We start from the raw sequence: 27,623 nt of genomic DNA on the forward strand, positions 1-27,623 counted from the left end.
AAATATCCATACTTATAAATGGGTAAATACATATAACCCAAGCAGGGTACTTTTTGTAGCTTTTCCTCCCTTTCTTGTTCATATGAAACCCCACCTTTACAGTGACTTTTTGTTATTTCAGGAAGAAAAGCAGTGAAAACCACATCCACCTTGAGATGATTGTTTATGGTAGATGTGCGTTGAATCTTCAGAGGAGCTTCTGTCTTTGCGAGTGTTTTTTTTTTTTTCCTTTTTTCGAACGCGTGCTTAAATGCGTGCCTGTTGGTGCTGATAATACACAGGTTCGAAACTCGAGTTCAGACCGTTGTTTCGAAAGGTAAAAATGTTGGCCGGTTCCTTTGGAACGCAACGTATCGGGGCGTGCGAGAGCTGCGGTCGCGTTTTGGTGAGGCTTCAAATTCCAAAATATGAATTATGTGACAAGGAGTCGGAGAGAGGCTGGCGCAGGCTGGCGCAGGCGGGCGCAGGCGGGCATCGCTTTACATTTACGAGTCGTATTTATTCGCTGAGAACGAGTACGTGTGAGAGCGGGAGGACCCGATCATCGAGCCATCGAGGATGGCGTGCGCAGAAAGTTGAGTGACCTGTTTTTGGCACGCTCGCGCAAACTAATTTTAGCACATCTATCGAACGGAGCGGCAGAGCCCGGCGTAGCAGAAGATGATCAGCCGCGATGAATCAAACGTGACGCTGCAGCGGGCGTCGGATGTGTACAACGCTGCCTCGTGCAGCGCATCAGTACGGTGCCATCGTGTTCTCTTAATTATTTGTGTGGTTATCCAGGTAGGTGTTGGTGTCTGCGTGTCTGTGTGAGTATAACGTGTGTTTAACAGGTTGCCGCCCCGTGTGTCTTGGGGGGGAAAGTGACGTGACTTCGAGGTGAGAGCCAGCGAAGCGCTGTTGTGCCCCTCTTCTCGTAGGAGCGTGTTCCCCGGCGCGCCCGTGAGCAGAGTCAACAATTCCGGCAGCGCTGGGCCTTTTACTATGGGATTAATTTCGTTTATTCATTATTTGACACCTTAGGTTAGGTGTTCGGTGTGTTCGCTACGCTTTCAATTCAGGGTAAGTACCTTAATCAATATCGAGGGAAGGGCTTCGATCGGACGGCTGGTAGCGTAGCGCTTAAATCCGTTGCCTTTAGACCCAAAGGTTACAGGTTTGATTCCAGCTTCTAGCTGTAGTACTCTTGAGCAAGGTACTTACCCTGAGTTGTTCCAATTAAATTACTCACCTGTCTGAATGTGTAAGTAATGTGCAACCTTAACATCATAAGTCACTTTGGAGAAAAGCATCAGCTAAGTGAATAGATGCAAGGGTATTATAGGGATTAGGGGATTTGAACCCGGGTCCTGCAGGTGAAAGGTGACAGCTGCACAACTGTATTAGTTTCCTGCTGCCCTTATCCATTGAATACATCTGGCTGAAATTGATGGTGCTGCAGAGGATCGTGAGACTCTTTACTTTTTCTGCTCCGAATAGTAAATACTATTTACATTCAAGGGGGCGCAGTGGTGCAGTGGGTTGGACCTCGTCCTGCTCTCTGGTGGGTCTGGGGTTCGAGTCCTGCTTGGGGTGCCCTGTGACAGACAGGTGTCCCATCCTGGGCGTGTCCCCTCCCCCTCCGGCCCTCCGCTCTGCGTTGCCGGGTTAGGCCCCGGCTCCCTGCGACCCCGTATGGGACGAGCGGTTTACACGATGTGTGTATTTACAATCACATTTAGTTCTATTCATTTAGGAGACGTTTCTCTGCAAGTCAGAGTAAAGAAAAAAGAGAATTCGATGCAGGCACACAGCTGTGGGAGCGCAGTTAGTTTGTCTGACAGCACCGTACGTGCACATCGCATTTGTATCTGTCTATAGAATTGGCTCTGAGATAAAATGTAAAGGTGATCATGACAGATGGTGTGAAGCAAGTTATGGAGCTGTTAGGAGAGAAATGGGTCTGTTTAGGAGAGAAAGAAGGCTGTTTTTAGACATTTAAGAAATAGTGGAAGGGATTCAGCAGTTCTGAAGGACAGAGGGAGCTCACCGTACCACATCGGAGGCAAAACCAAGAACGCTCGATCGGACTCGTGATCTTAAATCCATTGCGAGCGGGACCACTAAGTGGCCAGAGATGGAGGTGGGTAGTGCTTTTGCCGGAGTCGTGTAGGTGCTGGCATGACGTCTTGTAGGCCTTGACAAGAGCCTTGCACTAGAAGTGACACAAAATCGGCGGCCACCGCTGCGTTACATTTAATTTGGTTGAGCAGCTGTTGATTTAAATTTCGTTATTTATCTTTATGTAAAGCACGAGCACCTCGAAATTCACGCTCGACGTGCGGTGGCTGAATTGCATCGTTTACAAGTCGACGTCGGCACGTATTTTTCCGTCACGACACCTGACGCTTTGTAATGAAGCCAAGCGGGACCATTCCTGGCCGTGTATTTCGAGGGCGGTCCCCGTGAGCTGGTAAACACCGAATAGCGCTCCGCCCCGGTGGACCCCGGATCATGACGATAATGGATTCTTTCATGTTTGTATGCTTTGCTCTTAGCAAACAGCAGACTAAGGAAGTGAAGAGGTTTAGATATATTACCCCCCCCCCCCCCTGCAAACGAGGAACAGCTGCACCGCTGTCATTAACCTCACGGAAAAGAAAAAAAAAAAAAAAAAAGTCTTTTCAAACAGAGGCAATTTATTGCCCTTGGGTTCCATGTCATAATAAATGACAGACTGCTCATTAGACAGGATAGGATTGCGCAACTTTATTGTTTGAATGCTTTTGAAACCTGACATTTATTCATTCTTTATATATATATAGTGTAAGCTACAGGTTCCATATAGATTATTCATCGTATAACAGGGTAAATTAGGCATACAAGCAGCTGCCGCAGTTTTACCTCCAGGTAACGTCAGGTGCAGCTTCACAATGGTTACAGTGTTTGCTTTAATTAACTGAAGATTTGTCATGCGGTAAACTTGACTTTTTATTCTCCATAACCGATCTCACCCCGAAGCAGCGTGGATGTTCCATTACGAGACGAAGCGTTTTAGCCTTGAACTTTTACATTTACATTTATGCATTTAGCAGGCACTTCTCTCTAAAGTGGTGCACGGCTCAGAGTAAACAAAAGTGCATTTCGCAGCGCAGAGAGAGCACTTAGGTACAAAGACACGATGGCCGAAGCGCGGTCCGTTTGCTCCGCACGGCCGTCGTTGCGGCGCACGTGTTCCAGCAGCTACCTGCGCAAATGAAACACGGATGGGAAAAAAAAGGTAGTTAAAAGAAGCAGGAGCTCTGGAGACAAGTGCTTCTCAAAGAGGTGGCTTTGAGACCTTCTTGAACGCTGGGAAGGATTCAGCAGTTGTGAAGGACAGAGGAAATTCACTCCAATACGGAGGGGCCAAGGCTTCCTTCATTAGTCGGCAGTAGAACCCAGAGGTCTCCTCTGACTTACAGCCTCAACATTTGAGAGCCGCCTTATGAGCCGGTACCCATGGAGAAGTGGAAGACCAAAGAGAGACGGAAAGGTTGCTTTTTAGAACGGAAGCTGCCGTGGACCGAAGGTGTCGAACCGTGACGATGGCTGCGGCCGCACTTCTCATTTGGGGAAGCCGCGCTCGGGCGTGTTTCGGAACCTGAAAAAATCTGTTTGCGTCGCGCTGGAAATGTTTTCCTTAACATTTCCCCCGATGGTCCCGGTCACCTGAGAGCGGGCCTCTTCGCGCGTCCGAAGTGCCGCTAAAACAGCCCTTTAACGGAACTTCGGCTTACAGGGACGTCTCCTTTTTTTAATCTTTTTGTTAAAGCGGAGGAAGGAAGCATCAGTCGGGAGACACATGTGCAAAGTTCATCTGCGGGCCCAGTGCACCTCGGGTGTACATTCAATTATAATAACATGCCATTAATATGAAATGGAGCGACTGGTGAGGAGCATGTTTGTGGAAGAGGAAGAAATTAAAGTCGCTCGTTCCTCTTGCCGTTTATATTAGGGCCCTCGTGCCATTTCCTTTTTGTCGCGCCAGGCTCCATTTCGCCTCTCGGGCTCCGTGAATACCGATGTCTCACGGCGCACTTGTCGCGTGCCGCTCCGGTCCCGCCTCTCGAACCGCCCCGGAACATGCGAGGCCGGCTCGGACGGCCGTCCGAACGCGAAACGAAGAAACGCCCCCCGATTGCTGTGATTACGTTGGGTTTTAGGGCCTTGGCTGTAATTGAAAGCGACCGGTCGGGTTTAAGGTCTTCTCCCAGCCGTGGAGCGGCAAAGGATCCCGTGACTGCGGACAGGAGAAGCTCAGAGGCAGATGTTGGTAAAGAGGGACCGTCTAAGGCCGATAAGGTGCCGTAGTAAGAGGCCGAGGCCGGAGTGGATTTGACGGCCAAGGAGACATCCCGCCCGAGCGCTGCCGTGTCGCCTTCGTCGCCAAAAGTGGAAGGAAAAAGACTACGATTTGAAAATCGAACTCCGAGCGTGTTTTTCGCGCACGCCGGCGGATCCGCGAACCAGACGGAAGTCATCCTCCAATGCGATGTCGCTCCTGCCAGAGCAAAACTCAGTAATTTAGCAGCGGAGAAGCGAAGCGCGTTCTGGCGAATTGCGGCGCCGCGACGGCACTTAGCTGAAGGTAGTCGAAACACGGGGCGATTTCGGAAACCTTCGTTCGGAGCGTCGCGCTCTTTGTAACCGAATGAAAACAAAACTTGGGTTAAAAACCCGAGAAAATGTCGGAACGAAGTGTGAAATGTTTGAACGGCAGTTGAAAAGGAATGAAGGGACCCAGGTCTTGTAAGGAATTGCTCTTAAAAATCTTTTTTTTTTAAAAAAAAAAAAAAAAAAAAAAATATTATTTCATTATGAAGCTCATCTCCACTATGCCGGTGGTGCTGTGGTTGGAGCGGCTTCCTTGCTTCCTTACCCAGCTCTCAAGCCCACCTCCCGCTGTTGTACCCATCCTTAAGATACATTTAAGCTGACACTTTTCTCCAAAGCCACTTACAGCTGAGTAATTTTACTGGAGCAATTTAGGGTAAGTACCTTGCTCAAGGGTACTACAGCAGGAGGTGAGGATCAAACCTGCCACCTTCGGAGCCAAAAGGAGTAGCAGTAACCACTACGAAACCAGCTGTCCCACTAGGCTACTTACTCTGAACTGACTCAATTAAAAGTCACCCGGCTGTGTAAATGGGGTAAAGTAGTTGTTAAGTAGCTTAACATGGTAAGTTGCTTTGGAGAAGAGTGTTGGATAAATAAATGGGGGATCTTTCATCGAGCAAAGCGACGAACGCTTCTTTTGAGACCGTTTGTAGGCGGCAGCCCGTTTTTCCGCTCTTCGCCTGAACCGTAAAGGTCTGACACTCCCGGTCACCTGTATAAATCGCTCTTCGAACCCATGAACGGGATTTACCGTCTAGATGCGCTGACCTTCCAGCTCGCTTGAATTAAATTGGAATTCACGTTCGTTACGTTTATCGGATTCACGTTGGGGCCACGCGCTCTATGCATGAACGAAACAAAGTGCTCAATTTTCTTCTCATATTATTGATTAGAAGCCATCACTTGTACTTCTTTGATGTTTTTTTTTTCCCGTATGGGGAACCTTAAGGAACAAGGAACCTAGTTCTCAACGTGTCTTATATGTCAGCGTCCCAGATTAGAGGGAGATGTTAAGATCTGATTTGTTAATTTTGTCATAAAGCGCAAAGTGCTCGGCACTATTTCTATGATGGAGTTAAGGCCCAGAAGAATTTGCTTTGTACATATTGAGGTCAGCTTGATTCGAGGGGCGAATGACTTGAGTCTCGCCTCACTCGGTGAGCTCAACTCTTCGTTGGTCTTCTCGTACGAGAAGAGTCCTTTCGCCGACGTGTTTTATTTAACTTTATTTTGTGAGCACGTGTCACTTGAACCTCCCGGCGGCGGCGGCGGCGGCACACAAGTGCCGAGGGACACTTTCATCTCATCCTCGCTGTGATCGCTACAAGTAAACAATGTCTGATTTATTAATTGATCGCGATCGCTCGGGCGGCCGGAGATACGAAGGACTTCTGTAGAAGAACGGGGAAAATAGAAATGGAACGAAACCCGACGCTCAGCGGGATGGACCCTGTACGTGAGCGTCGGGAGAGGAAAAGAAGTTTGGAAAAGTTGTGTCCCGAAGTTACGCTCTATCGAAGCATGAGCCGTCGCCGATCGGTAGCGCGTGGACTTATAGTCTGAAGGTTTTCAGCTCAAGTCCCAATCCTTGCTGATGCTCTGGTGCTCTTGAGCAAGGTGCCCATGAATTTCTCCAGTAAAATGCCCAGCGCTGGAGACGCTCAAATATTCTCTGTGGCTTTTGTCAAATGTGTAACAAATCCCCGATAACGCAATAAGTAAGTGACGTGACGGTTGAGACGTCTTCGATTTCCGAGAAACGTCGGAGGATTAACGTCTGCAGGAATGTAAACCAAATGTCGTCGCGTCGTGGATGTGAATTGCGCCACACGTCCGCGGTTCTCGGCGCAGTGTATTTTCAGGAACGTGATGCTTTCACCGCTCCCGTTACCCTTTTGGCACCGGATTCATATCTGTCCAAATGGACCCTAATTTTAGTACGGCCATTTATTCGATTGCCTGCCCTTAAATATGCCGCTAATTGCATATTTGTCAGTGTTCCAGCAGAGCATTTTGTAACCCTTTCGCAAACTCAGCCAAGTTCTATTGCATTTTACCTAAACGTTAATTATTAAAATGTTATTCTTTTCATAAGGGAATTGGGTTTGTTTCTGGTACCTGTATGTCGGCCTCTGCATGTTTCTATCGAATTTAGGCAGCATTGTCGGGAAAGCCTGAAAACAGTGATTTCAGACAGAATCCGAGGTTCATGAGGTCTTGTCCTTTGTGCAATTTTGGCTGTTCCAGGTAACTTTAAAAAAAAAAAGCATTAAAAAAGCCAACTTTCAGAGCACATGGGCACCGACAAAAATGCGTAAACACAGACCACGGGTCGGCTTTTCCATTTCACCGAGACTTGCGCCGACATCCTAGCTGCGTCTTGCGCTGAGATTTCTCGCCATTATGTGTCCGTTTCACCATTCAATTATCACTCGATATTTTAATGGAGCCCACGTAGACGGAAGAGAGCGGGAACCGGAACCGAACGTCTCTCCGCCTGCCGGGGTAAAGCCGCCGGCTGCTTTGCTGAAACATTTATGCTGCAAAGTACTGCTCTTCCCCCAGCTTTAACAGTCAACCCCCCCACCCCCCACCCCCGGCACTGAGGACACGGCCCAAGAGCGGCTACCCTGTACAAACCACCCCTGCCAGAAAACTTTTTAGGGCCTTTATTCAACACACAAACGATTTCATGAGGTGCACATGGCTTATTTTGCACGATTTATGTTCTGTGCGGCTTCTTTTCATTGGACATGTAGAGTCATGCGTGGAAAAGTATCGTATCGGTAGGTAAAACGTGCTACAATCCACCTTTACTAAGGTAAAGTAGAGAAATGTACATCTCATCTTAGACAAAACTCTGTTTCTGTTGGGCTTTAATTCGGAACCGGTGTCGTCCTGTAGCCATAATGCATTCGCACGGTGACTGAAAGCTTTCAAATAAAATGTAGCACGGTTACCTAGCAACCACTTGCAAATTTCACATCAGTGGGATTTTCTGTTTTTCTGTTTTTTCTTCCATCCTACAGTGTGAATATATAGCATAAGGAGGAGGTTTTGTTGGGCCCGCATGGCGCATACATCAAGCGAAAGCCGGTTTGGACCAGGGTGTAGGACATTCCCGAGCGCCTCCATTAAGGCTCTTGTTCAAAGCGCGTGGTCGACCACGTAAACACGCCGATGAAATTACGCGCATGAGACCGTTTAGTGGTTTTACGATGAAAATAAGCCGCCAACTTTGGATTTGCGCGGCGGTAACGTTGGTCGGAATGTAACGTGCTGATGCGTCCGAAATTCGGAAAAGGAAACGCTCCGATGTCGGAAAATGCCTCTGTGGTTTAACGGCGGTACCTTAGCGGGATTTTCGGGATTTTCGGGATGGGGCGCAGCTACGCTCTTGGGGCTCGGGGCAAAGTCGGGTAAATGGAACGCGGTGCAAAAATACGCCGCTACGTCGGGACTCCTCGGACGAGGCGGCCCTGGCGCGTGGGAGCAGAACCCTTTAGTGCGGAGGAAACACGCCGGATTTTATGGCACCGGCCGTCAAACAGCTCAGAGAAAAACAAACGAAAACACACGCGCGCACACGCAGTTTACGCGACAGAGACGCCATCGCCATTGGAAACGGCCCATCGGGCCAGATTTATATGTTTGCCCAACATGTCGACATCTCCGCGCGCAACAGAGCGTTAGGAAGTCTGTCATGGCAACGGGTCGGACACGCGTGCGCTCCGTCATCCGTTCCTTCGAAGTGGACGGGGCGGCCGGGTGATTGATCTTATGTTAGAAAAATGCCGAAAAGTGAAAATTGTATTTATTCGTTTGAGTCAAGCTTTTCTCCGAAGCAGCTTACAGATGTTTACCCTTTGATGCAGCTTGGTAGATTTGCTGGAGCAAGTGAAGGTAAGTACTTCATGCAAGTGTACTCTTGGTGGGATTCAAACCCCCCAAGCTTTGGGTCCAAAGGCAGTAGCTCTAAGCTACCAGCCATCCCTATTTGTTCATGACTTGACTGTTGTGTGTAGCAGTGAGCAAGGTATACGCACACACACACACACACACACACACACACACACACACACACACAGAGCAGGCTGGCAGTGAACTGGACCATAACTCAGCGACGCAAGGCTGAAGGGGGAGGCGACCCATCCACCACAAGGCACCCCAAGCAGGACTCGAACCCCAGACCTGCCACACAGGAGGGGGAACATGATAGAGTTGAAACCTTTGTTCTTTACCTTCTGGTACCTTTTACTCAGGACAGAGTGACGAGCGTTTGACTGTAAGAGGCTGATTGTGTACCACAGTACCCCTGAGCAAGGTACTAACCCTGAATTGGTTCCCCCCGTCAAACCGAGCACCTTGTGAAAATTACCCGTTTGTTTGAAAGGTTAAATAACTGTAAGGAGCTTATTACGAGTTTCTCTGGAGTAACATCGTCCGAACCGTTCATCCCAGTCGGGGTCGCGGGGAGCCGGAGCCTAACCCGGCAACACAGGGCATAAGGCTGGAGGGTGGGGGATGCACCCAGGACAGGACGCCAGTCCATTGCAAGGCACCCCAAGCGAGAGTTGAACTCCAGACCCACCGGAGAGCAGGACGTGGTCCAACCCACTGCGCCAACGCACCCCTTCCTTTCTGAAGTAACGTCAGATAAATAACACAACGCTACAAAATGCTTTAAAGTATTCTTAATTATTTTGATTTCTGCCCTTAATTGTGATTAGTTAAAGTTTACCGATTACAAAAATACCACTAATTCTGCTATGGTGTCAGTGTTAGTTTGGTACTTTAAGGCCATTGGAAGATTCTAGAAGGCAGCAGAACATTGTAGAAAGCATGAGGAAAATGCAACAAAATCGACATAATGAAACATTTGTTACGTTGTTACACAGTTATTAATAACGCACGTCCGCACACCGAGCTGGGGGTGGGGATTATTACACGGGGCGCATTTCAGTAATGGAATCAAACGCATGTAACCTTTTGTTTTAAGGAACAAATCAGTTGACTGATTATACAATGTAAGGGAAATTTTACATTGTCTATTTTCTCGCTTTTTCCACTCGGTTTTGTTAGAGTAATCATACTTTCGGCGTTAGTTCGTACCGTACGTCCGTTTTAGAGGAATATTCCACATTCTTGAAATTTGCGAATTTTGGCACCAAATATTCCAGTACCTTTAAGGATCTGATGCATACTTTTCAAAATGTTTTGGTGCCTTCTAGAATCTTCCAAGGACTATAAAGTGCCAAAGTAAAACTGAGACTGTGTAAGAACTAGTGGTGTTTTTGTAATCAGCAGACCGTAACTAATTTTAATTGACACAGAAATCGACATCGCTAAGAACTTTGGAAAATGTCGTCGCGTCACGTGAATTATAACGAAGGATTTATTGATCTATGGCTTTTATAGATAGGGACGGCCAGTCGCCGAACGGCCGAAGGCAGAAGCGCAGTTGAAAAAGTCACGATGGAGTTCCCCTCCCTGCGAGGGTGTGAGGTTTAGCGGTGGCCCCGGGTGCGAGGATTGACGCGCGCCCTGCTGATCGGTGGCCTTGCCGCTCCGCAGCAGATCACAGAGGAGCCAGTGAGGTAAATGTGTCCTCCTGCTGCGACCGTTTGTCTAACCGAGTGCAAGTAGATCGCTCACGGGTACTGTGCGTGTGCGTGTGCGTGTGCGTGTGTTTTTCTCTCTCTCTCTCTCTCTCTCTCTCTCTCTCTCTCTTTTTAACTACCCGTTCCACATTTGGAGCAACAGTGGCCTTTAATAATTAACACAGACCACTTCATTTGCATTCATCATTTAATTAGGTGCTGCGTGTGGATAATCTTGTGTCAATATCACTTAATATAAATTGGTAGATTCCAGCTGTCGTTTAAGGAAGGGAGCGCAATGGCGTGGGGCGCGCTCCCGTAAGCCCCCCCCAACCCAACCCAACCCAACCCAGCTGGGAATGGTAGCATCACTGTCAAACAGATGGCATGGACCTCCCCTGAACCTCTCTCCCCACATACACACACACACACCACTGTCGTGATTATAGGGTTCGTTAGGGTCCCGTTTGATGTATCAGAATTATAAAAAATACCACGGTAATTGCGCTCAAACATGGCAAGTTACCTCCATTTTTCGGCAATCAGAGGTGGAGAGGAGCCTTGTGAGGCAAATTGGTCCTAATTGAAAGAGGCCTGATTAATATTTAAATAAGGCCCCGGCGCCATGAGAAAAATAAGAGCAGCGTGCGAATTAATTGCGGCGCACGTTGAATTAAATTTGCTGTAATGGGAGTTGGCACTGGGCTTTTACAGGGAGCACAAAGGTGCCCCCCCCCCCCCACCACCCCCATGCCACCTCCCACCGCCACCACCACCCACTCGGCTGGATTTCATCGACATCCTTGTTGTTCCACCTCTTTGTTGTCCTCTTTTCACAGCAAACAAAGGTGCTGACAGACAAACCACATCCACATTCTCCGTAATGTTAATCCTTTTTTCTTTTTGCACGTTGCACCTGCGAACATTTTCCATGCCCTCCCTCAGCCCATCCCCTTCCCCCTCCTGTTGCTCGTCTCTCGGGGCACTGTGGGTCATCGCTGCGTTCGCTCGCTGGCTCTGCATTCTAGCCAGGAGTCTTTCTTTGGGTGCGGCGGCACTGCGGGTAGCGCCGGTGCCTCGCGGCTCCTGGGCCGTGGGTTTGGACGTCGGTTTGAATGCGACGCCGTCCGTGTGAAGTTCGCGTGTTCTGCCTGCGTTTCTGTGGGTTTCCTTCCTATGCCCTGGTTTCCGCCCACACTCCAAAGACCTGTTGCAGGTGACTCGGTGGCTCTACATTGCCCTTATTATGAGCGATCGAGTGAGTGTGTGTGATTGACTAGTGAGGGACCGGCATCCCATCCAGGGTGCATCCTGCCTCACGCTTTATGTTTCCGGAATAGACTCTGGATCGCTGGACCCCCCCCCCCGACCCACCACTGGACAAGCACAATGGACATGTGGGTGGGGGTCTATGAGAACAGCGCAGAGTTGCCATGTCTGAGCGCGCCTGCCCACCCTGACACACGGGGACGCCCGTTCCGAGCCGACAGGGACCGTGTCGGAAGGGACCTCGTGTTAGAAATTCCGGCCCACGTAAATATCTTGTCGTCTGAGAAGCCCTAACCAGCACACACTTCTCCCGAACGATTAGACCGAAAGAAGTAGTTTGAACTCCTGGTAGGAGCCTGATGACAAAGGAGTCGCAGTGGTTTGAATTATTTGAATAGTTGCAGCGCAACTCAGCAGACAAATGAAACATTTCCCCAAGAAGCAGCGCTTTAAAAGCGTGTGTCCAAAAGACGTGGGTTTGGCGGTTGGAGAGGGATCGACCGACAGCAAGGTCTGGCTCTCGGGATTCATTTCCGGGACAGTAGCGCACAGATACGGTTGCTCGCCCTCCATCCGTTACCAATAGCAACTTGGTCAATGCAGGGTCATGGTGGCCCAGAGCCTATCCCAGAAGTACAGGCTGCATTGCAGGGTAGCGACACACTAAGGGCAGCTTCTGATCAGCAGCTGCCCAGGAGGAAACCCCAGGCTTGTTGTTCTCACCGAAGTATCACGGATGGAAATGCTGCCGGATTGAGTCCGACTCATCAGCACCGATCACCTGGTTTCCAGGAGCAGAAGATGTTTGTGTGTCTTTTTTCCAGGCAGGTCTGGGCAAATATAGGGAGAAACAAGCAAGGTCTGCACAGCCGGCACCAGACTCGAACCCCACACGGGCTGAGCGGCGAAGCAACCGGCTTCAGCTGCTGAGCTACGGTATCCCCTCCCTTCGCTGTCCGACTCTCAAGGTCTCATAGATGCGCTTCCCCTTGTTTCGAACGCGGCCTTTTCCCCCGAAGGGCGTTTTTGGTCCAGCTCTGAGAAAGTCCTCCACTGAGTCCTAAACCACACCGAGTTTTGCTCTAAGGTGGGACCCACACAGGAAACAATCCGTGTTTAGATTAGCCTTGGCCAAGCGGGGAGCGTAGCGGTTAGAGCCTTGGGTTTGAATCCCACCTCCTGACCAACATACTAACCCTGGAAGGACACGGTAAAAAAAAATGACCTTGCTGCACAAACAGGTAAATGACCGTAAGCAGCTCGCGTCATTCGGAAAGAAGGAGCGACGCAATAAGAACGCACCGTGCGCCGCGAGCCGTTCGAAGTTTCCCATCGCGAGACGGAAATAGGGTTCGGTCTCGCCAGAACGGGGCGCGCTTCCTGTACGGATGAGAGAGGAACGGGCCGGGCGAGCCGCCGCGTCGAACGAGTTCGTCTCCAGCCGAATCGGGTGCGGCGCTACGCAACAGAAACCGTCTTTCCCCACTTAAAAGACATAAACGAAACGCTCGAGTCAACCTGTTGCGATAAAAATAGCCCGACACCGCGGTATCTTGCTGACGCTCTCTTCCACGGCGCTTCGCCACGACTGGCCTGCGCGGGAAACGGAAAAGGCTCTTTTTTCCAGACGCTTGCGTCTTCCTCGCTTGTAAGCGGGGGGTCTGTACCGCGGGTGCGGAACCTCATCGAACAGGGATGCGGAGAGCAGCGCGGTACCACGGTGTCTCGGCGCTTCCTAACGCCTTTTCTTCAGGGGCTTCGTGTCCGTTTGGTGGTCCTCTCCAGACTCGTTCCTCTCGTCCTGCTTCTGGGGGCTTCTTACTCAACATGCACACTTTCGCCACACTCAGATGTTACATTTATTCATTTCGCTGCCACTTTTCTCCAAAGTAACTTACGAGGCTTTACCTGCTTATACAGGTAGGTAATTTAAGGTACCTTGTTCAGGAATAGTACAGTTGGAGGTGGGATTCAAACCTGCAACTTCTGGGTAGAAAGGCATCAGCTCTACCCACTATGGTACCAGCTGCCAAGGCCATTTAAAGTGTTAGATGACAAAGCTAAAGCTGCAATAAAGCTCATAAAGTCTTTACCCATGTATACAGGATGGTACTCTTACTACAGCAGTTCGGGGTTAGGAGTGGGAGTCCGATTCCAAACCCAAATCCTTAGGTGATGATTCAAACAACCGTGCGACCTGGCGCAACCCCAAACGCCAATAGAAACACCAGTTTCTCGAGGTCCAGCGGTACCTACCGTAGCCGAGCTTGTAGCTTTTGTAACGGACAGAGCTGTTCCCTTGTGCTTCGAAGGTTCTTGGTTCAAGTCCCATGTTGTACTTCCGTACCTTTAATTGTGGCGCTTACCCTGAATTGAAAGAGTAACCCTCACCCAGCCGTGTAAATGGGGCCGCTGGTTCTAGCTGCTCCGTCGCACCTAAAGGTCACGGGTTTGAGTCTCACCTCTGACTACAGATCCCCTGATCTTAAATAGCTCCAGTAAAAAAAAAAAGTTGCCTGGCTTTATAAATAGGTAAATAACTATAAGTTGCTTTGGAGAAAAGTGTCAGCCAGCTGAATAAATGTAACTAATTGTAATGAGCTCAGTGTACGAAAGGGACTTGGAGCGGTAGGAGTGCGTCGTCGTGGCTGATTTGAAAGAACACACTCGTGGTCCAGCGGAAGGAGGCTTCCCGTCCTCGCCTTTCGCACGCAGGAAGCTCGTCCGCTCCAAACAGATTACGTTCACGATTTGCCGTCGCCAAGGACTCGCGGAGCGCCGAACGGCGGACGGACGTTCGTGCCGTGGCGTCTGCTGTCCCCATTCGCTGCGGAGCTGCTTTTCTGCTTCTTTCAAGGTCACTTGCGCTCCTGGGTCAGGAATGAGGGGGTTGGGTTGGGTTTGGGTGCGGAAGCGGGTGAGAGTGGCTCCTCAAAGGGGGCGGACTGGCGATGTGAACGGTACCCACGTACAGAGATCGGGGGGGGGTGGCTTCCTATTGGCCGCAGCTAAAACGGTCTTCAGCGGTTACGCACACCGTTTGACCTCAGTTTCGCAGCCAGGCCCGACACGAGTTCTTCTGCGGAGTTCTTCTCGTCCTCCTCCGGACAGCGGTTTCTTTGTTTCTTCGCTCGTTTGTAAAAACGCCTCAGGCTTCCTTTCGGAATTTCGCTTTTGCGCGGAACTGCCAGAAAACCGAACGCTCCTCGCTCTCAGCTCGAGTCGCTCAATTTGCGTCCGGGGTTCCGCAGCCTTACGGAGGACCGTCACCGTCGTGGTCAGAGCTGCCGCATTTGGGTTTGGGTCTCGCAACCAGCTCTGGTTCCCTTGAGCAAGGTTCTTACCAAGAATTACGTCCGACGGACCGGCGTCCCGCCCGAGGGGCCCCCTCCTCGCTGCCCGAGTTTCCAGGATGGACTCTGGGTCACCGCCACCCTGCACTGGACGAGCGGTCGTTGATAACGGACGGATGTCGGAATGTTGTCGGTGACGGCTATGATGATGTATCCTCCTTATGCCACGCGCACCTCCCCTCCCCGAAAAGGACCTAAAGCGGTCCGCTCCTCTTGGTGTAACCGACGCGCCGACCTCGCGGTAACGACGTAGGCCCGAGGTCGCAACGGGCGCGCGTCGCCACGGCTCTCCGCGTGGCGCGAGGCACCAACATGCAAATGAGAGCGCGCCGTCATAGCGATTAATTCTTACTCTCTCCTCTCTTTATGGGCTTTGTGCCGTAATCCTCCGCGCCGTTGCGGAGAGAGGTCCCGGCGCAGTCCCGCGACTTAGAGGCGCTTAAGGGATTTACTCCATTTTGTTTTGTAATTGACACACAGGTACCTGAAGAATGCGCTTACCCCCCCGCCATAGCCGAGGCACGTGGACGAAGCGTTGGGCGACAGCGTTCGTGGCGCAAACGGAAAAATGAGCTTTATTTGTTCACCGCAGCGCTCGTTCTCCATCGCCGACGGCCCGACGGAAACGTCGAAAGAGGCGCCTGGAATATAAATGTCACTTAGCGCAGAGAATAACGGGAAGAGGAGCGGCTTTCGGAGCGTCTCCCGGTTCCTCGATGCCCCCCGTCCTCCCCCGACCGCCTCCGTTTAAATGCGCTTCTGTCGGTAGACGTGAATGAACGTCGCATTTCCTCCTGGTAACAAATTCGAGGTGGAACATCAGCGAGCAGAACTCGCTCCTTCTGCTCGGGGCTTTCGGGAAATTGCGATTCTCCAGTAAAATATCACTTTGCGGTAAATGCGGGAGGGCGGCCGCTTTGGGGAGAGCGACCAGGAGGGAGACGCGACCACCGCGGCGATGTCGAGCGTCGCTGTTTGGGACCGGGGTCCGGGGCTGGTGATGCTTGGATGGGGATGGCGTTGGACGGGTGGCGGTGGGGATTCGGTTCCCGGGCGGAGGGGCGCCCGTCCATCCTCGACGACCCTGACCTGCTTTTTGCACGGCTGCTTACCATTCGAGCCGGAGTATATGTAGATGAGGATGAGGGCGGCAGGTAGTGTAGTGGTTAGAGCTACTGCCTTTAGACCCAAAGATGCCCCGTTTGCTCCCCTCCTCCGGCTCTAGTACCCTTGAGCAAGGTGCTTACCGTCAGTTGCTCTAGTAAAAATTCCTAGCTGTATAAATGGGTGTAATTGTAACCGTAACATGGTAAGTTGCTTTAGAGAAAACACATGCATTGGCTGAAGCTGCTTGTCCCAAGCAGAGTAGTGATGAACTAGAGCCTAACCCTGCAACGCAGGGTGCAAGGCTGGAGGGAGAGGGGACGCACCCAGGACGGGATGGCAGTCTGTCACAAGGCACCCCGAGGAGGACTCAAACCCCAGACCCACCAGCGAGCGGGACTGTGGCGAACCTGCTGTGCCACCACACCCCCGTGCTTTAGCGAAAACTATCAGCTAAATGAATAAATGTAAAAGATGGGTGGGATTGAGCCTGACGTACGCTCTTTACGGGATGCCCCCCGTTGAAGGAAATGAGAAGACGGTTGCTCACGTGGGCGGTGGAGGGATGGTTCATGGTGTTAATTGTCATACCTTGCTGGCCTGGCCTTTCTCAGTGAGGGTCACTCATAACTGCTGCTGCCATTTGTACCTCGCCAAAATTCGGCCCCGATGATCCCCTGGGGGAGGTGCTCTGTATAGACAGAGAGGGTGCATGTGGGCGGCACGGTGGCACGGCGAGTAGTGCTGCTGTCTCAGAGCGCCCGGGTGGTGCCAAAGGACATGGGTTTGATCCGCAGTCAGTCTGTGTGGAGGTTGTATGTTCTCCCCATGTCTGTTGGGTTTCCTCTGGGTGCTCTGGTTTCCTCCCACAGTCCAAAGACATGCTATTCAGGTTCCCCAATAGTGTGTGAGTGACAGAGAGAGTGTGTGTGTTCCACTGGATGAGTGACCCAGTGTAAGTAGTGTATCTAGCAGTGTAAGTCACCGTGGTGAATAAGGTGTGTGGGGTCATAACACTACATAGAGTTTGTTGAAAGTCATTTTGGATAAAAGCGTCTGCTAAGCAAATGTGATGGCAATAGTCAAAAGCCGTTGCTTGCTTTCGGTGTATTGTAAAACATGAAAGGGCTGGGTCACCGGGAGGGGAAGTACCGTTTACGTTGGAAAGTGTTTATTACCACAAGTGCTTTATTTTTGGGACTTTTAATTTAGATTGTGCTGTTCCTTTAAAAAGCTTAAACTATTACTTAGGCAAGTGAAGCACAGTTGGTAGTGTAATGCATAGGGCTGCTCTTGTTTGGTCTGGAAGGTTGTAGGTTCAAATCCCTCCTCTGGTTGTAATACACTTGAGCAAAGTATACACACACACACACACGCACACACACAAACACAGACAAAACTGCTTGGCCCAAGCAGGGTCGTGGCAAACCAGAGCCTAATCCGGCAACACAGGGCACAGGACACACCCAGGACGGGACACCAGTCCACTGCAAGGCACCCCAAGCAGGACTTGAACCCACTACAGAGCAGGTCCTGGGCAAACCTGCTGTGCCACCGCACCCCCCTATTTGAGCTGCCTGCTTACCCTGAATTACTCTAATAAACTTATCCAGCTGTATGAATGGGTAAATGATTGTAAGTCACTATGGAGAAAAGCATCAGCTAGATGAATAAGTGTAATTAAGGCTTTTACTATGTTCGTTCAGAGTAAATACCTTGCTTAAGGGTATTGCTGTTGGAGATGGGATAGTGACGGCTCTAAGTGCTACTCCACCTGCCGCCAACTTGGTTAATATGCGGAAAATGCATCTTCTGTAACTCTTGCAGGGGTACAGTAGGCTTGACCAGGTGTAGGTCTGCGGTTCAAGTCCCACTTGGGGTGCTTTGTGACAGAGTGCTGTTCTGTCCTGGGTGTGTTCCCTCCCCCTCCAGCCCTACACCCTGTGTTGCTGGGTTAGGCTCCAGTTTGCTGCGACCACCCTTCAGACAGTGTGTGTGTGTGTGTGTGTGTGTGCACGCATAACACACACACTGTCTGAACCGCTTGTCCCATTCGGAGTCGCGGGGAGCCAGAGCCTAACCCAGCAACACAGGGCGTAAGGCCAGAGGGGGATGGGACACACCCAGGACGGGAGGCCGGTCCGTCGCAAGGCACCCCAAGCGGGACTCGAACCCCGGACCCACCGAAGAGCAGGACCAGGACCAATCCACTGCGCCACCGCACCCCCCCCCTTACTCATATATTTCTCAGTTTTTTTTTCCCCAATGCAATATATCAGAGCTGCTTATCAGAATAAAAGTGAGCATCAGCCTCGCTCCTCTGGAGGGTAAAACCCCCGGCGCCTGTTCGGCGCCCTCCTGCTGGAAACACTCACTGGGGTCTATGATCCGCTCTCGCTCCTTTCTTAGCGAATGAGTTCGCGACTGTACAGAAATGATTCGCGCAAACCTCACGCTGGATCGCTTCGTTTTCAGCGAGAGGCTCGTGCGATGCGACGGATCCCCGTGGCGTAATTGGCTCTGCGGGCGTTCGCGTCTCTCCGAGTCTCCGAGCGGCGTTCCGCCGCGCATCTTTGACCGGCGCCGATGACAGATCCGGCGACGGTGACGCTCCTTCCGCTATCAAAAGGCTCGCGGTTTGATGTCGGAAAAACATCAACGGAATCGACCTGCCGAACAAGGACCGTCTTCGGGTTGCACCCCTAACGGGAGACGCGCCATTCGCGGCGCTTTAAAGAAGTCGGAGAGAGCCGGTATTTCAAGCATAAACATTTCTTGCTTTCGCAAGCATATTTTCTAGGTTAATAATTTATTGAAAATTATCTGAGCATTTTTTTCCTCCCCCCCACCCCCACACACACACACACACACACACACAGGCTCTGGGAACGGGTGGTGTAGGATGTGTTTGATGTTTCATACAGAATACCAGCTTTATGCAAAAAAAAAAAAAAAAAATTAAAAATCAGCAGCGAGGAGTCAGACTTTAAAGGAAACGAGGCCTCCGCGGAGGCAGGGAGCGCACGGCGAAGAAGAAAAACCTCCGGCTCGGCAAGTTTTACAAGGGACGCGCCGCGATGTTGCGCCGGGAAACCGGCGGGGGATCGGAGTCAGTTTCGGACCATCGACGGGTTCCAGACACTCGCGTTAAACCGTCACAACGGGTCACCTTTTGGACGGAAAACAGAAATTTCCAGGCCGCATGTCGGAGCCTCGGCGAACTGCCTTCGGCCCCCTCCCCCCCTCGGAGGACGCGGCAAATAAATTGAATCGCGACGCCTCCTCCCCACTCAAGTTTATAGCGAACGGATCATGTTATCCAGCTAAGTGTCGGGCCCAACGATGGGTGCGGAACGTTAGCCGTGGACGTGTCGGGGAGCTCAGGTGTGCGGTGCGGGCGGTGCGGCCTGGGAACGGCGGCACAGGAGGACGGCGCTCGTCCCTTCAAGGGGAAATGCGATCTGAGGCCCAGCAGGAGATCCGTCTCGAGCCGCTGTGACCGACGTGTCCTAAACGTTCCTAAAAACATCTCGTCTCCCACGTGCCGGAAAACGTCCAAAAATTATTTCAATCAGTTCTGTTGAAAACAGTTATTGTTCATTTATGTGTTTGTTGCGGGGGGTGCGGTGGCGCAGCGGGTTGGACCGGGTCCTGCTCTCCGGTGGGTCGCGGGTTCGAGTCCCGCTCGGGGTGCCCTGCGACGGACTGGCGTCCCGTCCTGGGTGTGTCCCCTCCCCCTCCGGCCTTTCTCCCTGCGCTGCCGGGATAGGCTCCGGCTCCCCGCGACCCCGTATGGGACAAGCGATTCACACAATGTGTATTTGTTGGTTTTGCATATGAAGATGGATTTATTTTAGAGCTTTTTTCTTTAATTTCAGTGGTCATGAGATTCTTTTTTTTTTTTTTTTTTGTCTCTAATTGCTGACATCGTAGGGGGCGGGTTTGGCTGGGTCCTCTCTGTCGTGGGTCTGGGGTCCAAGTCCCGCTTGGGGTGCCTTGCAATGGACTGGCGTCCCTTCCGGGGTGCGTCCCCTCCTCCTCCGGCCTTGCGCCCCGTGTTGCCGGGTTAGGCTCCGGCTCGCTGCGCGACAAGCGGTCGTAGACATTGCGTACGCGTGTGTGTTTGTGCTGACATTGTGGTTTTGACACCTTTTTATGGACCGCGCTGTTAACAATAATGTCCATGAGCTTTGGAATAGCAGGCTGTGTTGTGGTTAGAGCTGCTGCCCCCGAAGGTTGTGGGTTTGAATCTCACCTCCAGCTGTAGTACCCTCAAGCAGCATATTTATCCCAAATTACTCGGGGAAAATGACCCAGCTGTATAAATGGGTAAATAATTAGGTACGTTAACGTTGCGGGCTGCTTTGGAGAAAAGCATCAGCTACATGTGTCTTTTCCTGAGTGAAACAATGACTTTGATCGCTATGCTTAGAAAAACACTCGTATTAGTCATTTCGGAGCATCGGGAGAGTAACGGGCACTTGTCTCTCGTGTTGAGCTGAGCCGAATGCTGGGGATGTTGCCGTGTACCGCGGTATTGTCTTCTCTGGGTTGGGTTCATCTATATTTGATGACGTCCTCTCCGGAGCACGGCTCACCGACAAAGGCGCCGCAAACTGTTTTCGTAGCCGCGCATCTCCGGCGACGACGACGGCGACTCTTCCCCGCGCGGGCCTGCGTCACACGCCGCTCTGAAGGTGCTCGGTTCACGTGGGGTCGCGATCCCTCCGTGGACCGAAACGTCCTTCCTCCGAAAGCACCTCCTCGAGACCCGAGCGCCGCCGTAACGGGGCCCGTTCCCGAACCGTACCGCGCTCCGCCGTACGCGCTGTGCCGTGCCGCACCGTGGCGGCGTCTCTTGGAGGAGAGCGGGGCGGCGTCCCGCTGCTTTTCCACAGCTGGATCATCAGCTCCTTCGCGGACCGAACCGGAGAACGCGAGAGCGGAGCCGCGCGCACCTCGGACTCGGTCGAAGCGCGCTTGCTGCCGCGCTTGCTTGCCGCGCGTCGACATACCTGTCCTTCATTTCCCGCTCCGTTTCCTCTCGGACCTTTCGGGATGTTCGGTGTCGCGGGGTATAATACAACCGCCGCTCTTACTAGTACCGGCACTATCGGGGCGCTATCCAAGTGGACGATTCGCTCGTTTCTCCTTCCTCGTTGGCTAAGAGTCTGGGAGTAACGAAGGACTCGGGTCCGTCCTTCGCTCGACACGCCGAAGCCACAACGCGTACCTGCACGTTGACGCATCCTCCTCGACATCCGCAGGATCTGTCCCCGTCTCACAGCAGACTGCGTGCGACTTCTCTCCCGGGCCACGGTGACATCCCGTCTGGATATCGCAACCCTCTCCGCCGCGGCCTTCCCGCTACTGCCGTCAAACCTCTAGAGTTGATACGGAACGCCGCCGCTGAGTTGCGTCCGACTTGCCGAAGCGTTTCCCACGTATCTCCTCTGCTCGTTTCTCCGCACTGCCTTCCTATAGCTGCCCGGATCAAATTCAACACCCTGCTTACTGTCCGTATAACCATCAACGGATCCGATTCCCAATATCCACAAAACCTGATCGTGCACAGAAGGTCCGACAGAAAAAGCACAAAGGTTTTTCGGTTCTCGCTCCGATGTGGTGGAACGACCCCCCCTTGCCATTCAGAACTGCTGAATCCCTCTCTCCTTTTAAGAAGGGTCTCGACACTCGCCTCTTTCGGACTTGCTTCTCCCTGATCTCGCAAGTGCTGGATAAACACACACACACACACACACACACACACACATTGTCAGAACCGCTTGTCCTATACAGGGTCACGGGGAACCGGAGCCTACCCGGCAACACAGGGCGTAAGGCCGGAGGGGGAGGGGACACACCCAGGACGGGACGCCAGTCCGTCGCAAGGCACCCCAAGCGGGATTCGAACCCCAGACCCACCGGAGAGCAGGACTGCGGTCCAACCCACTGTGCCACCGCGCCCCCCCAGGATAAACATGTTTGTGTCATATATGCCTCTGTCTAACATATATGTAACATATGTCTTTAATAATGTTTTATAACAATTTCAACACGGAAAAGCCTATATGCAGCTACTATTGCAATATACCCTGGTTCGTACTGTGGTATGTGACAGTAATCTAGAATCCAAATGTCTCCTTCCCTAGATGTAACACACTCTCGGTGTTGCCCTCCGAGATGTGCGTCGCTTTGGAGGAAATGAACACATGTAAATGTCTTACTTCTAATACGTTAGTAATAGTTACAGCAGGCAGTTTTTGTTGATGTTTTTCCTCCAAGGTGTCTTACAACGTTAAATTTCTACGCGAAGCAACTTTACAGGGATTTTCCCATTTATACAGCAGAGCTATTTCACTCTTATCTCTTTGGGATAAGTACCTTGATCAAGGACAGATCACTACAGCAGGAGACAGGGTTTGTACCTACAGCAGGCCCTGTAGGGTGAAGGGTGATGGGTTTGGCCACTGCACTACAAGCGGGGTCGCGGTGAACCAGAGCCTAACCTGGTAACGCGGGGTACACGTGTGGAGGGGAGGGGAGGGGAGGGGAGGGGAGGGGACGCACCCAGGACGGGACGCCAGTCCGCCGCAAGGCGCCCCGAGAGGGACTCGAACCCCAGACCTGCCGGAGAGCGGGACCCTGCCAAGCCCGCTGTGCCACCGCACCCCGAATAAAATAATGTAAAAGATAAAATTAACACAAAAATGTATTGTTAATATTAAAGCAATATCATCATTTTATTTTGTATAATAGGGGTGTGGTGGCGCAGTGGGTTGGACCACAGTCCTGCTCTCCGGTGGGTCTGGGGTTCGAGTCCCGCTTGGGGTGGCGGACTGGCGTCCCGTCCTGTGTGTGTGTATTTTGTATAATCTTGTACCAATTTCTCCAGGTTTTCCCATTTCTCTGAAACACCGTGATCGTCGTGCCCCGTTGCGTGGATGCGATGCCGTGTATTTCCCAGGACCTCTTTCTGCGCACCGATTCGGATGCTCATCGCAAAAGTTACAATGAACAGTTCGAGGGACCGTCCGTCCCAACGCGTCGCGCGCCGTTGCGTAACGGGACACGCCGTCCTCGTTTAACCCCCCCGCGCCGGCCACTCGACTCGGGAAAGCGGCAGCGGGAGGCGGCTCGCTGCGCGCGTGTGTGACGTCTCCTCCGTCTAAGCAGCGAAGATCCGAACGGGGTCACGGTCACACCGATGTCACTGTGGAGTTCTTTACTACTGGGACAGCAGTGGTGGGGACTGGAGGTGCGGCACTTGTGTTTTGTTTCCAAAGAGTCCACGCTGTGTGTGTGTGTGTGCGATTTTTCCAAACTGCTGGTTCGCTACCTCCCTCACACTAATCGCACTCTACGTTTGTGCATAAATGTCAGCGAAACCAATTCCTGCAGTCGGCGTTGGTGACATCCTGATGTCATTATCAGAGCGCTCGGCGCTGCCGACGCCGCCTGCCTCCCTCCCGAGTGATTAATGCGTCTGACATTTCCGACAGATATCCCGCGCGCTCCGGCTCGGGCCGCCGGGTGAAAAACCCGAGTGGCTGGTTTACCGCCGCAAATTAATAACAAATACATGTAATGATAATTAAAATATAGCGGGACAGGCTTTCCTAAGCGCTCGCAGCTCTGGATGGCGCCGCTTGGCCCCGGCTCCCTATAGGTGCGTTTACACACCCGACTCGTTCACGGAGACCCTCTTTGGTCGTTTCCCTCCCCCGCCAGCTTTCCGGCGACTTCCGACCCTTTCTGACCCGTGCGGCCCACAGCTCTGCCTCCCTTCCTCTCCCACGTAATAAAGTGGTAAAGATGAGGGTCGACATTATGTCCGAAGGCGGTTTTGATCGCCGAAGGGGCGTCTCGGTAGGGGGGTCCGGGTTCGCATCGTACATCGCCTTCTTGCGTTCGTAAGACTCCGCCGATGACCCTGTCTGCGTTACCAGCTCATCGCCGTACCTTCGACGGAGCGAGACGGCCTGTCCGAGGCTCACGAAACCCGCCGCCCGCCCTGAATTCAGCGATCCCGAGGCCCGAGTGACGGTAGGCTCCAGACCCGAAGGAGGCGCTACCCCAGAGCAGGGTGGGTTCACACGGGATGGACGGACCGCGTAGCGATGCCTTAACCGCTCCGTGAGGAGGTGTATTCCGGGAGCATCCAGCCACCCTCGCCGAACGTGTCCTCGCGTTGTCGTCGGTTACGGCCAGCGGGAACGCTGCGGGGCCTGGGCACGGACCGGTCTAAAGCCCGTCGTCTCCATTTCAACGGCCCCCGTGAATTTTTTTTCCCTCCTTTCCCCGCATTATAACTATGATAATTTACCCGTTTAGTGTTTTTCTAGCGATACCCAGCGTTCCGCAGAAATGCGCACGAGGTTTTGATCGCCTTGCTTTCCGCACGCGGGACGAGGAGATTTGGGGAATCCTCCCTCTCCCCTCTCTCCGCCGTTACCGCCGACTGACATCGCGCCGAATTAAAGAAAGCGGGCAGAGTTCGGAGCCAACTGGGCCGCGTTTGCGGCAAAAAATGAAATATGCTCAAATTTCGTTCCGTTTCGGTTTCCAGCGAGAGCAGGTGGCTGGTATTGTGTGGTTTGATTATGATTTAGATAGGCCTCTAACGCGCGCGCGCGCACACCCCACCCACGCCTCCCTGCGGCCACCCACCGAGCGCCTCCTCGGCAGCGCCGCCCTCCGCCGAAACGACATAAGCCGTCGGCCAACGAGAAGCCCGAGGGGCCGGGACCCAGCGCGCGTTCGCCGTCGCCGGTTCTTTACGCGTCGTTGACCGGGCGACGGAGCCCTCCGCTACCCCCTACGCCGGCCGCCACGGGTCGCTCCCGGCGTCACGGGGTTTCCGGGCTCTTGACCTCCCTCCAGCGCTGAGCACGGGGAGCAGGAGATCCACGAGGGCGAGTGCGCGTGTGCGTCTGTCTGTGGTTTTACCGCACGCAAATAAACGCTAATCCAACACGGGCTGAAACGCGACATCCGAACGGAAACGAAGGCAGAGCGCAAACTCGCAGCGCAACTAAAGTTACACGAGGCCATCGCTGCGATGGGGACGGGGCGTCTTTAAGGGACGCGCTCGTACGGTTTGTTCGTCGTTCGCCGTGAACCGTTTGTGACGGAAACCGATTTAAGACAATAGAAGAAAAGGAGACGACGGGCGCGGAAGCTCACGGGTGGACGGAAGTGCCATCGAGTCGAGCCCGAGTCATAGTGAGCGCCGGGGTGGTTTCCGAGGCAAGGGAAGGAACGGAAGTGGATTTCCAGGACCTTCTTTTTTCCACGGACTGGTGAAAACATGCAAATCTCACAAAGCCTGAGCTGGGCTCAAACCTCACGTCCACCAAACAGCTCAGGAGTTTAGGCTCAATCGCAGGCTCAGTCTTTGCCCGCTGTTCCACTATACCCCATACAAAGCCTTGTAATCTATTGCACATAAATCATAAAGCGAATTAAAATAAACGGGTAAACAGCCACTGAGATGGACTGCTCGCCCTCGCCAGGGTTCCGGAGGTTCGGATCCCATCGGGGAATCAATGGGCTCGAGGGGATACCCATCTGTTGCAGTGTGGCCACACACATACTCGCACTCATTAGAATCACCGGTCAACCCGAAACAGACGTCTTTAAGGTGTGGGAGGAAACCAGAGCACCCAGAGACTCTGTCGGATTCAAAGCCGGAGCCAAACGGCCTCGGTTGACAGAGGCAGCGGTGCTACCTACCGCGCCACCTTGCTGCCCTGGAAGAACCTACACTTTTGAAACTTAGCTCTTTTCTTTCTTTCGCTTTATAACAGCTAACTTTGGCTGCAGCGTCACAGCCTTTCTTTCGCCTCCTGCACTCGGGCCTCCGGAAGCCCTCCTTACCCCCATCGCTTTGGCCGCCATGCTTGTCTGTAAATCGCCGCATCGAAGTTAAACACCAAACGTGAAGGGTTTCGAATTAACGGCTTCCCGTTGCTCCCAAGTCGCATTTGCGACAGTTTGCGTCGCGCAAATTGCATTCCGAAGTTTTTCCGTCGCTGCGCCACGAAAACATGCGTCGCGGAGCCGACCGCGTGAGGAAAGGTCAAAGTTCAAACGGCTGTTCTCATTGCCTGCGCTGCGTTTTCGCATGAGTGGAAACAAAGTGACTTTTAAAATACATTGTTTTAATAAGGAAGGTAAAGCGACGGCGATTTTGAAAGACCCTGTATAAACAATGACGTTAACGGCTTATTAAAGTTTCATTAATCAGTCCTCCAAAGCACCGCCGCGTCTGGATGATCTGGCAGCATTTGTGAATTCTGATAAATTTTTTATTCCGTCTTTCAACCTTTCTCTTTATCAGACAATATGTCTAGACACGTGAAGAGCGGCGACGCGGCAAATAAAAGTCGCCCCGACGGGGCCGTTAAAGCGAGCTCGTAAATTAACGTCGGGAGGCTGTCGCGAAGGGCTCCCGACAGGACGCCCAGCCGGGTTCCCGGGCGCCGACCGACCCGCGGCGCGGGCGCGAGCCCGGGGTCGGCCGGGTCTCTCGTCCGCGCTTTAATTGGAGGGATTTGTCGGAACGCCGCAGGAAGGCCTCGACCGAGCGACGAGGCCCCCGTCTGTCAACGCGGCCGTTTCGGTCCGTCGTAATTTACTTAAATTACACGTAGAAAGAGTCCTAATGAGCTGTCGGAGCTGCGAATCTGGAGCCATTGTTTGCGTCGTCTAAGAAAAAGCTTCGTCTTCTTTCCAGCAATCACGCAGAAATTAAAGTTTTGACCCAGGTTCTCCTTTCAAGTTGTGCTCATCAGAAATGGTGACATGGGAAACAAGTATAACGTCGTCAGAATTGTTATACACGCACAAGTATCGGGCGGCATGGCGCAACAGCGAGCCGCGCTGCTGTCTCACGGTACTCGGGCGATGCGAGAGGACATGGGTTCGATCCCCGCTCAGTCTGCGTGGAGTTTGCATGTTCTCCGCGTCTGTGTGGGTTTCCTGCGGGTGCTCTGGTTTCCTCCCACAGTCCACAGACAGGCTGTTCAGGTTCCCCTATAGTGTGTGAGTGACAGAGTGTGTGTGTGTTTCACTGAGGGATGGATGAGTGACCCAATGTAAGTAGTGTATCTACCAGTATAAGTCTTCGGGTGCTCTGGTTTCCTCCCACAGTGCAAAGACATGTTGTTTAGATTCACCCATAGTGTGTGAGTGACAGAAAGAGTGTGTTTCACTGATATATGGATGAGTGACCCCTTGCAAGTAGTGTATCTAGCAGTGTAAGTTACCTTGGTGAATGAGGCGTGTGGGCTGGTAACACTACATAGAGTTTGTTGGAAGTCGCTTCGGAGAAAAGTGTCTGCTAAATATGTAAGTAAGTGATTTTTAAGGCAGAGTATCGACTGCTTTTATAAATAAACGAGAATGCAAAAGCGGCTTTAAAAAAAACAGCAGGACGCACGCATCCCTGACGGAAGGAAACACGCACCGATGAGGATAAATGAGCCGATTTTGTTTTCACTTTTGATTTTATACGGATCGATTCTCACACGGGTAGATCGCGCGCCGGCGTTGACAGGTTCAAAATGCTGCGGCATTACGGTAACGCTACGGTAAAATGTCTCACTGGATGAAACGTATTTAGCGCTCGGCGCAGTTCATCTCGCAGAGGTCCCGG

At 52.2% G+C, this 27,623-nt stretch overlaps 1 protein-coding gene across 2 annotated transcripts in view; it reads left to right on the forward strand.

The window, feature by feature from the left end:
- Nucleotides 1–27,623, forward strand: part of tox (thymocyte selection-associated high mobility group box) — a 75,995-nt gene that overhangs the window by 14,818 nt on the left and 33,554 nt on the right. Inside the window, exon 1 of one of the 2 annotated variants that reach the window (XM_029254505.1) lies at nt 761–783. The exons of the other annotated variant lie outside the window; for it this stretch is intronic. The gene's annotated coding sequence lies outside the window, so the exon portion shown is untranslated. Of the gene's footprint in view, nt 1–760; nt 784–27,623 lie in introns of those variants that run through there. 2 annotated transcript variants of the gene reach the window in all.

Source organism: Scleropages formosus, chromosome 9 (genome assembly GCF_900964775.1).
Source record: "Scleropages formosus chromosome 9, fSclFor1.1, whole genome shotgun sequence".
In the NCBI taxonomy this organism is placed as follows: domain Eukaryota; kingdom Metazoa; phylum Chordata; class Actinopteri; order Osteoglossiformes; family Osteoglossidae; genus Scleropages; species Scleropages formosus.